The sequence below is a fragment of the Macrobrachium rosenbergii genome, chromosome 31, assembly GCF_040412425.1.
Source record: "Macrobrachium rosenbergii isolate ZJJX-2024 chromosome 31, ASM4041242v1, whole genome shotgun sequence".
Classification (NCBI taxonomy): domain Eukaryota; kingdom Metazoa; phylum Arthropoda; class Malacostraca; order Decapoda; family Palaemonidae; genus Macrobrachium; species Macrobrachium rosenbergii.
Window position 1 is genome coordinate 11,473,611 of NC_089771.1, and position 17,867 is coordinate 11,491,477.

The window sequence follows — 17,867 nt, forward strand, 5'->3', positions numbered from 1 at the left end:
GTAAGATATTTGTCCTACCTGGCGTGTCCCGAAAAAGATCTTTGTACTCATTGATTAGATTAATTAAAGATTTGGCCTTACCAGAGTCTAGGTGCTGAAATTTAATATTAAGATTATTTAAAATATCAGAGTTATTACTCAACCCATTTGGACTTACCAACAATTTGTCACTCAAAAAAGATTCTACTTCTACATCTACGACACCTACTGGTTCAACATTCTTATTATCATCCCTACTAATATATGGCTTAATCATATTTATATGACAAATTCAGGATTTCCGCCTCTTATCCAGTGTTTCAGTTAGGTAATTTACATCATTTATTTTCTTAAGTATCTTCCACGGACCTGAAAATTGGGCTTTCAAAGGATTGCCAGATATGGGAAGCAACACTAGCACTTCGTCATCAATATCAAAATTCCTTATACGAGCGCCTACATCATACTTATACTTCATGGACACTTGGGCTTTTGCCAGGTGTTCCTGAGCGAAAAGATCGCGCTCAATGCAATTTTTTCCTGTAAAGTGAAACATAATCTAAAACATTAACATCAGGACTATCTCCTCCCAATGTTCCCTTACCACATCCAGGGGCACCTGACACAATGGCCAAATATTAACTGAAATGGAGAAAAACCAACAGACTCATTAGGAATTGACCGTATAGCGAACAATGCATACGGCAACTCCTTATCCCAGTCATTACCTGTCTCAAAACAGAATTTCTTTAACACTGATTTGAGAGTCTGATGAAATCTCTCCACCTGACCCTGACTTTCTGGATGATAAGGTGAAGAAGTTATATGATTAATCCCTAGTTCAGTCATTCGCTTTCTGAAATATTTACTGGTAAAGTTTGTTCCACAATCACTTTATACCAATTTTAGAAAACCAAACCTTGGTGAAAAATCCAATCTGACAATCAATAACTTTCTCTGCCCGAATACTCTTCAGCGGGAGGGCCTCAGGGAAGCAGGACATCCTATCTACGATAGTCAAAATGTACTCATTTTCCGCCGCGCGTCCGCGGCAAAGGGCCCACTACGTCTATGACCACCTCCTGAATGGCTCTCCGACTGCCAGGATGGGAATAAGAGGAGCTTTCGGTACCTTCTGATTGGGTTTTCCAACAAGTTGACAAACTCTACACGATAAAACATGACTCTTGACATCCTTGCGTATCCCTGGTCAATAAAAAGATTCAGCTATTTTTTGAAAAGTCTTTCTTACACCAAAATGACCAGATAAATTATTTTCGTGCACGAGTAATAAAAGTTTATCACGATACCTATTAGGGACCATTAACTGTCTCCTGACCTCTACCTGATCCGCAGGTGCATCCACCGACCTGCTGAAACGGTAGATCAAACCTTCCTCCTTGACGATTAAAGGTTTCGTCAAATCCTCGGGAATACCAAGGTTATACTCAGTAAATTCTTTACCTTGTTCCTTTTTGAACGTTTTCACGTCCCAATCAATATTAACAAAATTATTGTTTTCATCACTACCACGGCTACTACTACTACTACTACTACTACTACTACTTCTACTACTACTACTGTTGCTACGAGTCATACAGTCGGTCACCTGTCTATCAACTACTTCTAAATCAAGATTGACGTCTCCAAGGTCAACTTCTTGTGACTTTGAACAGGTCACAACCGAGACAGGCTCACACGATACGCCCACTTCGGGCACAATTGTCAAAACAGGTAATAAAAATGATCATTATCAGAGGCCAAATCATGTCCTAACAACAGGTGAATACCAGGGACTGGCAAACTGCTAACTACCGCGAGTTTAGCCATCCCAGAAAAATACTTTGATTGAACATACATGTTCTCTAGAGGGTAAGAGGAAACAGAGTTAGGAAAACCCCTTAATACAACAAACTCATTATTAGCAAATTTAAATATTTCGGGAACTGCTGTTTTCAAAATGAGTGATTGCGCGGCACCAGTATCCCTCAAGATTTTAACTCTCCGTGAAAAACACTTGTCACAATCTGAATATATTGTCCCGTCCGAAATATATTTCTGAAATTTCAGTCACTTATCATTTTCATTTTACTACCTTCTGCCTTTGTTTATTCTCAGTAACTAGTCCTATAGGATTTTGATTATTTTCAACTGCCTTTTCCGAAGGAAACAATTCAAGATGCCTTTAGATGCCCTGTCCTGTTACAATAAAAACACCTTACCTATTATATTGGGAATTCTGTTTCCATCTAGCTCAATCACCATTATTGGGCCGCTGGCTGTTCACAAAACTTTGTGATTTCACACTACCTTTATTATTATTATTACCATTACCTCTGTCATTATTAATATTATTATTATTACCATTCTTCTTATGACTCTCAAAGACCTTCCTTCCGGATGACTGTTTAAATTTCCGCTGGGGCTGAAGGAACCTGCTCTGGCCATCATTATTACCTAAAGGCTCCTCTTTATGGGTAGAGCGTACTCATCAGAGGAGACGGCGAGCTCCTGTACCGAATCTATTTTCAGCTCCTCTAGATGAATACGCATCTCCCTAGACACATGCCTTTAAACTCCTCTGCCAAAACAAGCTCTCTCAACTTATGAAGTCATCCACCTCTTTTGACTTTAGCCAGTCATCCAGAAATTGGGTCTTTTTCTAGCAAATTCAACATAAGTTTCACCTACTTCTTTCTTTAAATTCCTAAATTTTTGCCGATAAGCCTCTGGTACCAGATCATAAGCTTTTAAGATAATAGACTTCACACTATCATAATCTGAACCAGAGTCTCATCCAAAGTATTGTAAACCCTTTGTGCTTTCCAAATAAACCTGCACTGAATTAACGTGGTCCACATATCGACTGGCCACTCTAACTTCCTCGCTAACCGCTCAAAGCGACAAAAAACTCATTGACATCTTCCTCCGAAAAATTAAGGCACGAGTTTCAAAGCTGTAAACATATTGAATTTGCCCTCATCGAGACATATTAGACTGAATATTGTTACTACCTTGTTTAAGGGTAATTTGCAAATTCAACACCTGAATTTCATGGACACGTTCTTTAGCCCGTTCATCGGCCTGGAGCTGTAAAGATTTCAAATCTAACTCAAGAATACGAGCTTTTTCCCGTAACAGTTCTAATTGACCGTCCTTACTACCAGAGACCTCATCAATATTATCCCCATATTTAACCATTCTTCCAAGCCGTCAGCTTCACCTACCTTTTCTGGTTCCTTTTCCTTTTCTTTATACTCCTTAGCAGCCCTAATCACCTGGAACAAAAGATGTCCTTTCTTTACCTCTGTGCCAAACCTAAATTCAGGAACTCCGATATAATGTACAACTGATCTCTTTTGAGCTCAAACAAGTTCCTCTCCCAATTAGGATCAGCTAAAAACCTGACTACAGAAGCCTCTTCCCATCCTCAAAATAATGCATTTTGATAAGTTTCAAAACTGGGGACCTGCTCCTATCAATTTAAATCACTTCAATGGCTCCTACACCTCTCCGAGTTTCTTACCCAAAGCCGACGTTGCTGAGCAGAGGATCCTGTCCACGGTCGCCAAAATTTGTTAAGAACTCTTCAACAAAAGCCACAAATTATTTTTTTTAATAAATCAATTGCCAGTCCAGACAAAGATTTACCACACAGTAGAATTTAGGTAATACACACTCAAAGAGGGTGACAAAAAAAAAGATCAAATGCCTAAATTTAACACTTATTTATTTACAAGACAAACTTAATAATTAAAGTGTCCCCGAAAACCTGCTTGAGGAACTAGAAAAAAAAACATACAAGCATATACAATACCGTCACACATACCTCAATCTCCTACCTAACTATTATACCGAAGAGTAAGAGAGAAATGTCACAGTAGTAGAACGAAATCAACACTCACTCACGTGTACACAATAGGCGGAGACACAGTGAAGAAACTTAACACTAATAACTGACTTTTTCCTTAACACTAATATTTAAAAAACAAATGAGATACACCTTAATTCCTACAAATAATAAATGTTCAGCAAATATGGTGAAAATACACTGAAACTGCTTCAGTCCGAGGAACTGTCTATAAAAGCTCCTACGGGAGGTTCCGCTTGGTGCTTTGAAGCAATACTCCGACGGGGTAGTCCACTCACAGAGGAGAAGCAATATAGGCAAAAGGGGATGCTCACCCTTCTCCGGTCTCAGAGGGCCTCCTGACGATTCCCGGAGGATACAGCAGTGCACTCGTCAATGCAAGGGATGGGCCTTGCTCACAGGTGGGCAAAAGCAAACCCACAGACAAGCTCGCAGAAGAGGGCACAGGGCACACCCTCTCCACCAACAGCAGCCTCACGTTGAAAATAAGCAAGCGTCAAAAGTCCTGGCCTTGGCCAGAAAGCAGTGTTGCAGCCAACAAATGACGATGAGTGCAGTGGAAATATAGGATGCTGAACCTCCCTTCGGGGAACCGAAACTATCAATCCTTGCCTGATGGAAAACTGCCCCACGTCAACTAAGGGCGACGAGAAAAGCAGTGAAAAACCATCAGGCGAAAGAGGCAATTCCTGAAGACGATACTACGTTCGTTGAAGTATGAAAAAAAGAAACAAGCGGATAAATATAACTATATAACAATAAATACAAAATCCTTGAGAGGAGCAAAAGAACCAACAAGCAGTTTCTCGTGACTTATGTAAAGATGAAGATTTAATTTACGTTAAAGAGATACCAGAGAAGAAATTTAATTAATAGTTACTATATATATATATATATATATATATATATATATATATATATATATATATATATATATATATATATATATATATATATATATATATATATATATATATATATATATATATATATATATATATATATATATATATATATATATATATATATATATATATATATATATATATATATATATATATATATATATATATATATATATATATATATATATATATATATATATATATATACATATACATTATTTATATATATATATATATATATATATATATATATATATATATATATATATATATATATATATATATATATATATATATATATATATATATATATATATATATATATATATATATATATATATATATATATATATATATATATATAATTTTGCAAGAATTCACTAGCAAATTGCTCCCTTATTTGTTTTCTGTCTGCCGATCTGCGGTAGACATAACTATCTATCGACATGTATGCCTACCTATCTATCAGCCTGAGCTGGACAATGGGTTAGCACTGTCAGAATACAAGGGATGAAATCGAGTGTAGGCCACTCCCTTTAAGTAGATGATTCCTTATTCGAGGCAAAAGTAAATGTGTCTGGCAGATTCTTTCCAGGCAACCCACCTTCCCCAGCCACAGACAACAGCTGAAAATGCCTCAACTCCCTATCGTAGAACGTGCCCCCCGCCCAAAGGAAAGGGCATAAAAGGGACAAACAGACAAGGGCTCGCTCTCAGACTCTCGCTGTACGACATGGCGTAAAGACAACAAACACCCTCACCACCACGCCCATGGCTGGACGATGCCCTTAGCGCACCACTTCTCCATCTAACCACATAGCCTCCCAAAGAATACTTTTACCTTCGTGCACTTCGACCCCCCACGTGTTCCCTTCGCTGCTGGCCTGATCCATAACCCACTCCATTATCTGGCACTTCGTGAAGTCACCCACGTGTTGCCCACGCCATCGGCGTCCCTACATCCTACCACGTGGAAGATCTACGCCTTCGCCCTTGTGAATTGCGAGTCAATCCATGGGCCGCCTTGTTCGCTGGAACCACTTCTCTCTTATGGTAAAGTGCTCTGTAAAGATGTCCATTCAGTCACGCTTTTTTCCTCGTAGAATTTACTTAATTTGAGTGCCAATTATCACAGAATATTTTGTTCAATTCCACCCATGCTATTCGAGTGTCGGCTCTCAGGGCTAAGCCCTTATTAACTCGTCGAAGTACATTGGCACCCTCAGTGCAGCTTCGAATTCATTATCCTTTTGTCTATTTCCATCACTGGCGTATAATCTGTGTATCTCTCATTTCAGAGGGACCCTATATCGTGGAATCTTCTCGGACTGTGCCTGGAATCCCCAAGTTTCATTCATCCCACTGGAATCCCCTTCAGGATCAATAATTTAATTGCATTTCTCTTTCCCGTACAAATGTTCCTTATGTAAATATACTCCTGTAAGTTTACCCACGTGTTTATGTAATATTTCATTTCAGTAGTAAGAGCCTTACACTCATATGAAATTCCCCCTTTTTCTCTTGTTTTATGTTTCACTGGACCCACAAAGTCAGGATCACAAGGCTAAAATATCTGTAGCTGTTGCTACCTGTCTCACAGAAACTATATCAGAACCAGATTGCCCTGAAAAAAACATAAAAATGGCGACCTTTTGCCTTATATTCTCTTTTTAGCCGTTGCATCCCCCGCCCTTTTGTTTTTCTGCTTTTGTTTGGGTTTCCATCTGCCAAATCAGTAATTAGCAAAGCTACGCTGGGTACGAGACAATTACAAACATTTTGTGTAAAACCAACGCACAGGTCCAGAAATTCCACGTAAGTAAATTGTGTTTATTTTAGCATAGGAATTTTTAAAGGCGTGACTGAGCCTAGGAAAAAATACTAGGGACGCATGCTAAGAAAAAAAATAGAGAGGAGAACCGCCGAAATTTAGATTTTGAAAGCCTATGCACGTGGCTTGCATGACCTTCATGATAGGATATTTAGGTATTAACCATTTCGAGGAATAGTGTCATATTTCCTCCTTGAAAATTACATAGATTCGTGATCGCAAAAATCTAGTTAGGCGTGTATTCATACTTCTCCCATGTGGGACGAAAGTCAGCTGGAATCGCTGATTTTCTCTCTCTCTCTCTCTTGTATAGTGAAGGTAAAGTTCCAGATAGACAAGTAGACTGAGTGGTAGGCAAGCGTGAAATTGATTTAGGTTCCCAAAATTTTTTCTTTTTCCCACACAATTCGCATTCGGGGAAATTACAGTCTGTGCATATAAACCTTCCCCATTTCTTCGTTGCTAGGGTGGAAGATATACCACCCCACCTAGTGTCTAAAAATAGCACACCCCTACTCGTGTCTCGCCATACATTCATTGCTAGGATTTGTTTGTTTAATGTTCCCTTGTTTTACCTCAGGCTCGTTCCAGAAAAAAATTTTGTTTTGTTTTGTGCGTTTGTTTGGGGTTATTCTTTGTGTGTGTGTGTCGTCTACTCATTGAATTACAGGCCTTTTCAATATTCTTTGCTTACAAAAGGAAACCTCTCCCGTAAGCCCATACATGTAAAACCTCTTGCTAATCAGATCTCGTCTGTGCAGGAATTCTCCTAAGGAGCCAATATATTTCCAATGCAGTCCCCAATAAGTCCGCTTCGTCGGTGATTTGGAGAGAACAATCCATTTCCAATCCAGTCCCCAAATCAGCCCGCATCGTCGGTAATTTGGTGAGACCAATCCATTTCCAATCCAGTCCCCAATGAGCCCCTCTCGTCGGTAATTTGGTGAGACCAATTCATTTCCAATCCAGTCCCCAATAAGCCCGCCTCGTCGGTAATTTAGTGAGACCAATTCATTTCCAATCCAGTCCCCAAAAGCTCGCTTCCTCGGTAATTTGGTGAGACCAATCCATTTCCCTCCAGTCCCCAATAAGCGCGCTTCGTCGGTAATTTGGTGAGACCAGTCCATTTCCAGTCCAGTCCCTAAATCAGCCCGCCTCGTCGGTAATTTGGTGAGACTAATTCATTTTCAATCCAGTCCCCAATAAGCCCGCTTCGTCGGTAATTTGGTGGGACCAATTAATTTCGAATCCAGTCCCCAGTAAGCCCGCTTCGTCGGTAATTTGGTGAGACCAATCCATTTCCAATCGCCCCAACCAAACCCGTTTTGTCGGTACCTTGGGAGACCAATCATTTGCTAATCATCGACCCCGACCAAACCCGTTTTGTCAGTACCTTGGGAGACCAATCATTTGTTAATCATCGTCCCCCAATCAGCCCGCTCCGTCGGTAAATCGGGAGACCAATCATCTGCTAATCATCGTCCCCAACCAAAAACCCGTTTTGTCGGTACTTTGGGAGACTAATCATTTGCTAATCATCGTCCCCAACCAGACTTGTTTTGTCGGTGCCTTGGGAGACCAATCATTTGCTAATCATCGTCCCCAACCCAACCCGTTTTGTCGGTACCTTGGGAGACCAATCATTTGCTAATCATCGTCCTCAACCAAACCTGTTTTGTCGGTACCTTGGGAGACCAATCATCTGCTAATCATCGTCCCCAACCAAACCCGATTTTTCGGTACCTTGGGAGACCAAAGAATTCCAATTCCTAAGAGTTTTGAAAACCCCTGTAAAAATTCAAACCTAGTCCAGTGAAAGTTGTCTTCCAGAAAACACCTGGCTTTATTACAGGTGTTTTCCGGAAGACAACTTTTAATGGACTAGGTATGAATTTTTACAGTTCATGTTTTTTTTAACTCTAAATTAAATGCTATTTTTACCGTCCTCCACAGGGCGTTTTCTCATACATCTAATTGGTCCTTATTCCACAAAGAAATACTTTTTTTAACCACTTATTTTAACAAAATTATTACCCTATTAACATTTTTCACAAACAACTTAGAGAAATGTGGAGTAAGAGAGTTTCTTTGCCAGTGCTGACTACCCCAAAAATGAAATTTTATGCGAGCCTTCCCTTTCTACATGACGACCACTTCCGTAAGAAGTGCGTTTCCCTAATTCAGAGAGAGTTTCCTGCACTAAATGTTAAATTAATACCGAAGAATCCTCTAACCATTGGATCATTTTTTACAGTCAAGGATCGTCTCAGCCCCCTCCTCGCATCCAATATTGTATATAAATACACTTGTCCGCTATGTAATCGTGGAACATACGTGGGATGCATGAGGAGGCTGTTGAGGGTACGAATTTACTGTCATAGGATGCAAGCTATCAAATCCAGAGGCCTCTAACATCAGAAACCATGCTGTACAGTGCAAATCAAACATCAGAGATGAAGATTTTACGATAGTGGGGCGGGTCTCCAACCATCACGATTTAGCTATCCTAGAGTCTATTATCATAAAGAGAACTGTTCCCTCGTTAAATACTCAATTGTTGTCTATTCAGTTATTTGTTGCTTAGTTTTTCTTTATGCTTATTTTTCTGTATTCTGTCAGTATCATTCATTCATTTCACTTGGTGAGTCTGTCTTAGTTCCCTTGACCTATATCTTTTGTGATCCTTTTTTATGTTTATTTATGTACCTAATTTTAAAGCTGCATTGCCATTTTTTGTGAATTTTAAATATTTTAATTTTTTTTTAATTCTTTTAATACCGTGATTCTATCTGTAGTGCAAATTATTTTCTTTTTTAGCCTTGAAAATGTGACATGTGCCATGAAACGTCGGCAATAAATTAATAAGAATGGAGGTTTTTGTTTCCCTTGTTCCTTGAGGATGTGTGTGTATATATATATATATATATATATATATATATATATATATATATATATATATATATATATATATATATATATATATATATATATATATATATATATATATATATATATATATCTGTGCGTGTGTATTTTGACATTCGCCTAAAAATTTTTATTCATGACACTTGATAACATTTTTCGGATTTGAAAACATAATTCGTTCATATACTTATACATTTGAAAGGAAATTAGAGCAAAGCCCTATAATGCAATATACATGATACGAAAGACTGAATATACATTTTCAGCATTGCCATACAAATCTCTTTATGAAAAATACAAGAGAAATTTATATATCAGGATTTTCGAACGTTTACGCGAACTTTGTTTCTCGAAATTGGAAAACTGGAATTCATTATTTTCGTAATAAAAGGATCCGTTTATGTTTGTGTTGATACAGATGAATTTAAAACATTTTGCTATGGGGATTCTATATTATTTTTGGATACATTCGTTTTTTTGTAGTTTATGGAAATTACTCTACAGATTTATGTAGTAGCCCGTCTCACCTTCCGGACAGAAGGGAATAAAAGTAAAAATTTTTAAATTTCAGCTTTTTAGTTTTCTGTAAAAGAAAACTATTGTGCCGTCTGCACTTTATTCTGTCTGCAATTTTTTCCCTCCGCACTTTTTCTGTCCGCCCTCAGATCTTAAACACTACTAAGGCTAGAGGGCTGCAAATTGGTATGTTGATCATCCGCCCCCCAATCATCAAACATAGCCTACCAAATTATAGCCCTCAGCCTCGATATTTTTATGTTATTTAAGGATAAAGTTAACCATAATCGTGCTTATAGCAACGCTATTGGGTAGGCCACCAGCGACCTTTGGTTAACGTTTCACACAGCATTATACCGAGTCCACCGAAAGATAGATCCATTTTCGGTGACGGCAGTACAGAAAATTTGATTGCGCCGAAGAAACCTCGACGTATTTTTTGCTTGTTTACAAAGGAGACTAAGTCACAAACATGGTATAAGACGACACACGAGTGAAGTTGAAATTATGAAAGGCGATATTTCCATCCACCAGTCGTGTTAATGTTAAAAAAAAATTTCTGTTTCACCACAGTCAGAAGCTTCATGAAATGACGTGCTTTTAGAAAATTCAGATATATTTTGTGCTTTCCCTCTATCGGTATCATTTATATATAGAAAATCTGATTTGATATTCAATCCATTTCTAGGCAAAACTTTTACAAGTTTATGGGAATATGACTTTTTGCTTCAAAGTGAAAATGGATAAAAAAAGAAATTTTTATCACTTACTTTTAATCACTTGAAGATAACAAAATTTTCTGAATTTTAATGACATACATTAATTATTTGTATGGGTATGGTTTGACATACGCTAAATTTCAATTAAACCCAAAATTAAAATATTTAAACGTGTTCTTTCTTCCTCTCATCCTCTTGAAATAAATATGAGTAATTTCCTACTACTTTCTTTAAATTTTACATAATTTCTAACATAAATCTCTCCCCTTGTCTTCGTTCCCCTCGATCATTCATATTATCTTTTATTCTCTCTCTTTTCCCCTTACGTCATTATTCATTTCTCTTTTCATCAGAGACAAATAACATCATTTCTGCAGCCTGAATATATTCCATCATCTTCCTCGGGCGACTCTCTCGTCTGTGCTTAATGTCTAAGTCTTCTACTTCCTAGATTCTTTCAGTCAGCTGCACAAATTTCCACCAGATGGTTCTCCAAGGGGCTAAATGTCACAGCAGGATCTAGCGATCGTTTGCAATAAACTAACGCCTTTAATGAAAGGTTGAATTCAGATGAATTTCTCAATTATGGTGACATATTTGAATTTGGGACTCTGGGATATATTCACGAAAAAGCAGATAAATACTGCTTGTTTGTTGTAGTAAATCCGTAATCATACTGCAACAGAATCCTTTATTTTCAGTCAGATGTAATTAGACTTTGCCATATGCAACACACTTCCCTGTACTGCTGAAGTGACCTTTGACAAGGGTTAAATTAGGTCCCCAGGTCGGAACGACGAACTTATTAAACTGCATCTGGAATTAAGAACGTCCCCCGATTCGATGTAGCCGAATGACTTCTTCTTTGTTCCAGAGACAGGATTCGTTGGCCTGGATGGGACTGGCGTTAGGCAGAATAGGAACTGGTGCAGAGTGGAAAGGCAAATGGAATGGCCCTTCTATGCAACTGGCGCATACCTCGAGTTTTTGGTTTAACTCAGAAAATGCAAGTCCTGCCTCTCTCTCTCTCTCTCTCTCTCTCTCTCTCTCTCTCTCTCTCTCTCTCTCATTTCTTCAGAAATGCCCAAGATTATTTTCTTCGCATCCCCTAAGTCGACTTCGGTCTGCGAACAATCCAGCAAGAATGAAAGAATTTGTATCATTTCTCCCACGATGGATTTCTTATCGACCCTGTTACAGTCTGTGGATTTGTAATGAGATTTTTTCCTTTGAAGAGAATTAAATTTTGTAGATTAAATGGTGGTAAGCTGTTTAACCTTTTGGAACCATAAGGGGACGTAATTGTGGGGAAGACTCCTTAAAATCTTGTTTTAATTATCGTACGTATGGCAAACGTCTGACCATCGTTGCACTATTGCAGTATTGGCAAAACTTTGACGGGATTTCGACTATTCATCTATTTTTCATCCAGTTATTATTATTATTATTATTATTATTATTATTATTATTATTATTATTATTATTATTATTATTTAGAGGATAAACCCCTATTCATATGGAACAAGACCACGGGGGCTGTTAACTCGAAATTCAAGCTTCCACAGAATATGGTGTTCATTTAAAAGAAGTAACAGAAACCAATAGGATATACGGAATAAAGAGATCAGTTATTAGAAAAGAAAAAAAATAAAGAAATTAGTAAATGGAGATAAGAATGTAAGTAAATGATGAAAATACTAGGAAAATCGTTGAAGGGTAGTGATGCATCGCATCTTGGCTTGAACTTTTGAGGTTCCAGTAGCACAACATCCTCAGGAGACTGTTCCACAGTCCATCGGTGTGAGGAATAAAGGAACGCCTGTCTAATGTGCACTGGATGTCTGTTTTAACAGGCTTCCAGAATAAACTTTATGTAGCAGAACTGACTTTTGTATTTCACTTAATCAGGTCAGTTTGGGAAATGAGTGTCTCTTTTCCATGAGAATTAAACAAATATCAATTTTTCTTTCTCCTGAGGATGCGTAACACGCCCTGCTTACAGTGACTGGAATTACTAACGAGCTGTGTTACGAAAGAAGCAGGGACCTGCAACACGTACTATTAATTAGTTCAGCCCCATTCATCTGAGAATTTTTTTTTTTTTATCTTCAAGAATGATTAATGACAACAGAAATTTTTCCCTGCGTTGGAGAAATTCACCAGGAGATTTTTCTTCTTTGATTTAGTGGTCATTATGTTTTCGTCATAATTCTAATTGTTGTGGGTCAGAATAATCGGAATTTTTCTTCATTGGTGGATCGTGGTGGACTTAAACATTGTTTAATTATAATTCCTCTTCTGGAGAGAATTTTTTTTTTTTTTTTTTTTTGTGAGTTAGCATCTTTTCTTGGGGGTGAATTCGAAACTGAATCTGGTGAATTTGTGAAAAATTTAGACTTTTTAACTAAATCTTTTACATACGGAATATCCGTATTCCATGGTGCAAGTGTATGTGTGTGTGTGTGGTATATATATATATATATATATATATATATATATATATATATATATATATATATATATATATATATATATATATATATATATATATATATATATATATATGTATGTATATATATATATATATATATATATATATATATATATATATATATGTGTGTGTGTGTGTGTGTGTGTGTGTGTGTGTGTGTGTGTGTGTGTGTGTGTATTTATACGAGGTGTGACGAAAAAGAAACTAGACTTAGCTCAAAATAATTTTGTTACAAAATCTACAGAGAAATTACACATTGCCCCCTTCACAGTAATCCCCTCCAGGGTTAATGCACTTCTGCATTTGCGTCTGAAACCCACAGAAGCCTTCGATAAAGTCCTCCTCCTTGAGGCCCTTTAGCTCCCTCGTCAGTGTGGCCTTGATCTCTTCTACAGAGGCAAAATGGGTTTCTTTGAGCACAGCCTTCAGCCTTTGGAAGAGCCAGAAGTCACACGGTGCGGGATCTGGGAATAAGGAGGGTGTTCGAGAACTACATTCTGTCTGTTAGCTAAGGACTAGCTCACACTGAGCACAGTGTGTGCAGGCGCATTTTCTTGGTGAAGCAGCCACAAATTGTCTCTCCACATGGCCCACCTGCTGCACTGCACCCGGTCATGGAGATGATTGAGGACATTACATCTTCTCCATAAGCCTCTTGGAGAAGTTTGAGACATTTGGTTGGGCCCCTCCCCAAACTTAACTTGGAATTTAAATTGATTCTCTGCTCCATAACTGCCCCACTTCCAGTTGCGTGACAAGGAGTAACAGCTGTGTGATACACAACAGCCTGAAACAGAAGTTCAAAATGAGCGAGGTGAACAACATCATAGCAGAATAATGGTGATATGTTGCGCAACGCAATGACATAAGTGATTAGCCAGTTGGCAGGAGGCATAAGTGTGGTTTCCACAATCTAGTTTCTTTATGGTCACACCACATGCATATATATATATATATATATATATATATATATATATATATATATATATATATATATATATATATATATATATATATATATATATATATATATATATATATATATATATATATGCTTCAATGTCATATATATATATATATATATATATATATATATATATATATATATATATATATATATATAGAAATCATCAACACACAATCACGTGTGGAACAGAAATAAATTTCTGACTCACGTCGGGATCGAACCCAGGTCTCTCAGGTGGAAAGCAATTACCCACTGGGCCATACAAGTCTAAAAGAAGTTGGAACCGAGAGCAACTGCATATAAGGAATTACCTGGGCAATATTAACTGCTTGCATACCAGCGAGTTTTCCCCAACTTCCCGACTCAGCAATGACCCAATAGACAACATTTCATTCGAATTATCCCTTCTGAGTGAATAAGATAGAAATCATCAACACACAATCACGTATGGAACAGAAATAAATTTCGACTCACGTCGGGATCGAACCCAGGTCTCTCAGGTGGAAATATATATTACCCACTGGGCCATACAAGTCTAAAAGAAGTTGGAACCTGAGAGCAACTGCACCCAAGGAATTACCTGGGCGGTAACCATTTATACCACGTTTCGAGTTTTCCCCCAACTTCCATGACTCAGCAATCAATAGACAACATTTCATACAATATCCCTTCTGAGTGAATAAGATAGAAATCATCAAACACAATCATATACAAGACTTTACTTTCCACCTGAAGACCTGGTTCTGATCCCGACTGAGTCAGAAATTTATATAAAAATATACATAAATATATAAAATATATCATAATATATATACTCTCATATATACAGAGCATTTAGAAACAAAATATGCTTCAATGTAACTAATCACTCATGTCACTAAGTTGTGCAATCTCACTACAATTCTGTTATGATGTTGTTAACCTGCCACTCTGTGCTTCTGTGTCACACTGTTGTGTGTGTGTTTATATATATAAACAATATATATATATATATATATAGGCATATATATATATATACAAATATATATATATACTTTATATATATAACCATCTCATAGCAACCTAAATGCTTAGCAATCCTGGAACTCTGTAAAATAATTTTTAATTTCTAAGTGCAAAAACTTTACAGTAAAAGGATCCGGTCAGTTATATATATATATATATATATATATATATATATATATATATATATATATATATATATATATATATATATATATATATATATATATATACATAAATATACATATATCTCATCAATACTAGAACTGATAATGTTTCGCCTCTTCATTCATCAAAAGATAATATATGTTTATTTGACATCAGCTGCCTGTTAGGTGAATATAAAAACTAGGTATAAAAAGCTTTTATTTCTTTTAACGAATATATTCAGGTCACTTTGTTTCAGAAACTATATATTCATTCCGACTTTTCAGAAATTTCAGTCAATTTCAGTTGAATTTGATACCCTTTGTCACCATAACTGGGTTTCTCATTCAAAACGATGGTATTTATCTAAATGAGTATTTATCAAACCAATTTTTGTGTTATTTAGTTGTTGGTAATATTAACGAAATATTATAGTTATTCTGTTTTTGAATTGACGTAATCGATAATTCTCTCTCTCTCTCTCTCTCTCTCTCTCTCTCTCTCTCTCTCTCTCTCTCTCTCTGTCTGTCTCTCTGTCATGTCATGTTATTCAATTGTTGACAATATTAATGAAATATTATAGTTATTCGGCTTTTGAATTGACGCAATTTATAACTCATCTCTTTCTCTCTCTCTCTCTCTCTCTCTCGTCTTTTATACCCGGAGGACATTCTTTTTATCTGTCTTTCACCTCATTGCACAGAAAAACTCGCACATATCTAGTCTAAATATTCAGTTTGGCTTGTAAATGGTAATATGCAATTTTGTATACACAAGGAATTAATTGTTACAATTGTCAAGTACTCATTTCTTGAATGCTGATGTCTCATTCTACATGATTCAGACAAGAGAGAGAGAGAGAGAGAGAGAGGAACTTAACTAGATAATTAATCTATTATTTTGGAGAAGCGTATCACTGTAGCATTTAGCTATTTTAAATATTATTATTAGAGCATAAATAAGACTGGAATTGTTTTTGGAAAATGGTGATTAAAGTATAGATATCTGTTTGAATGAAATATTAGAATTCCATAAGGTTACATATTACGAGATGGAATTTACATTATTTAAAAAGAAAGGATAGAAAACTACTGAAAGTGAATTGAGAATAAATAAATTAATGTAAAGAGAAATGTAATTATGATTGTTAGAGATTTATGTGACATGAAAAACAGAAAGTTCAGGAATAAAGTGTAAGGGGAAATTCAGATGATTAAAGGAGCGAATATGAACGCTGAGAGAGACAGAGAGAGAGAGAGAGAGAGAGAGAGAGAGAGAGGGTGGTCTTCATTCATCAAAAAAGAAGACTGGGGATAGGAGCAGATTTTGAAGCAGGGTCAGGTCACTTTCTGGGGCTGGATAGGGGGAGGGTCATCTGTCAAAAATGCCAGAAAAGAATGGATGGTCTGTTTAGTAAATGATTTCATGGAATAATTCCATAAAACCTTTCTTAATTTAGATATTTTTGTTATTGATTTTGAGAGATACAAACAGGCACAGACACAAACACACTCACACAACACACACACACACACACACACAATATATATATATAAATATATATATATATATATATATATATATATATATATAGTTATATCGTAATATATATATATATATATATATATATATATGCATGATAATGCCTTATAATATATCTATATCCTCCTATCTATATTGACATATTTACTTTTTCATATGTTATGTTTAATGATAATGTTGTTTATTCATATTTATTTGGCACAATATATAAAAGAACATGATTATAGTTATTGATAGCGTAATTTAGAATTATATATACAATTTATAATCATACTCTTTAGAACGAATATCTTTCTTGGTAAAAGCTCTCTCTCTATAGAACACGTGTCTGTGTCTCTCAAGGATTCTCTCTCAGTTGTCATCAGATTGAGATAAGAGGACATTTTGGGGTTATGATGACAGCTTGCGAAAACAAACGCCGATTGGATAGAAAAACGGGCTCATAGACGAGTGATTTATTCAATGTTATTGCATTGTTAAAAGTTAATATGCCACTTGAGAGAAAGAGGAATGTCCTGATCAATTACGTCATGTTTTGTAAGAAACTCAAAACGTTTTTGGGATGAACTTTCTTCTGCTTCTCATTCTACATGAAAAAAAAACGCTTTAATGATGTCACATATTCTAGAATTTTTTTAATAAAAACCTTACCCAAAAAACAAAGGGTCTTTAATGACATCATGTAATTGTTTCATGTAATACTGAATTCTAAAATTTGTTTCATTCTGATTTCTGAGACCAGTCGATTTGGCTATTTCTCTCTCTCATTCCTAATTAGGAAGAGATTATTAATAATTTTTGTGGTTTTTAACATTAACTTTGAAGAAAACGTATATTTAGTTCGAACTGTTGCTGGTAAAAAAAGTTCTCATCCCACAATGATTTACATTTTGCAAGTTTGTGTAAGGTTACGTGATTTTATATTAATAAATGGTATGATAAGTTAAAACACTGATAAAGTTGTGAAATTTT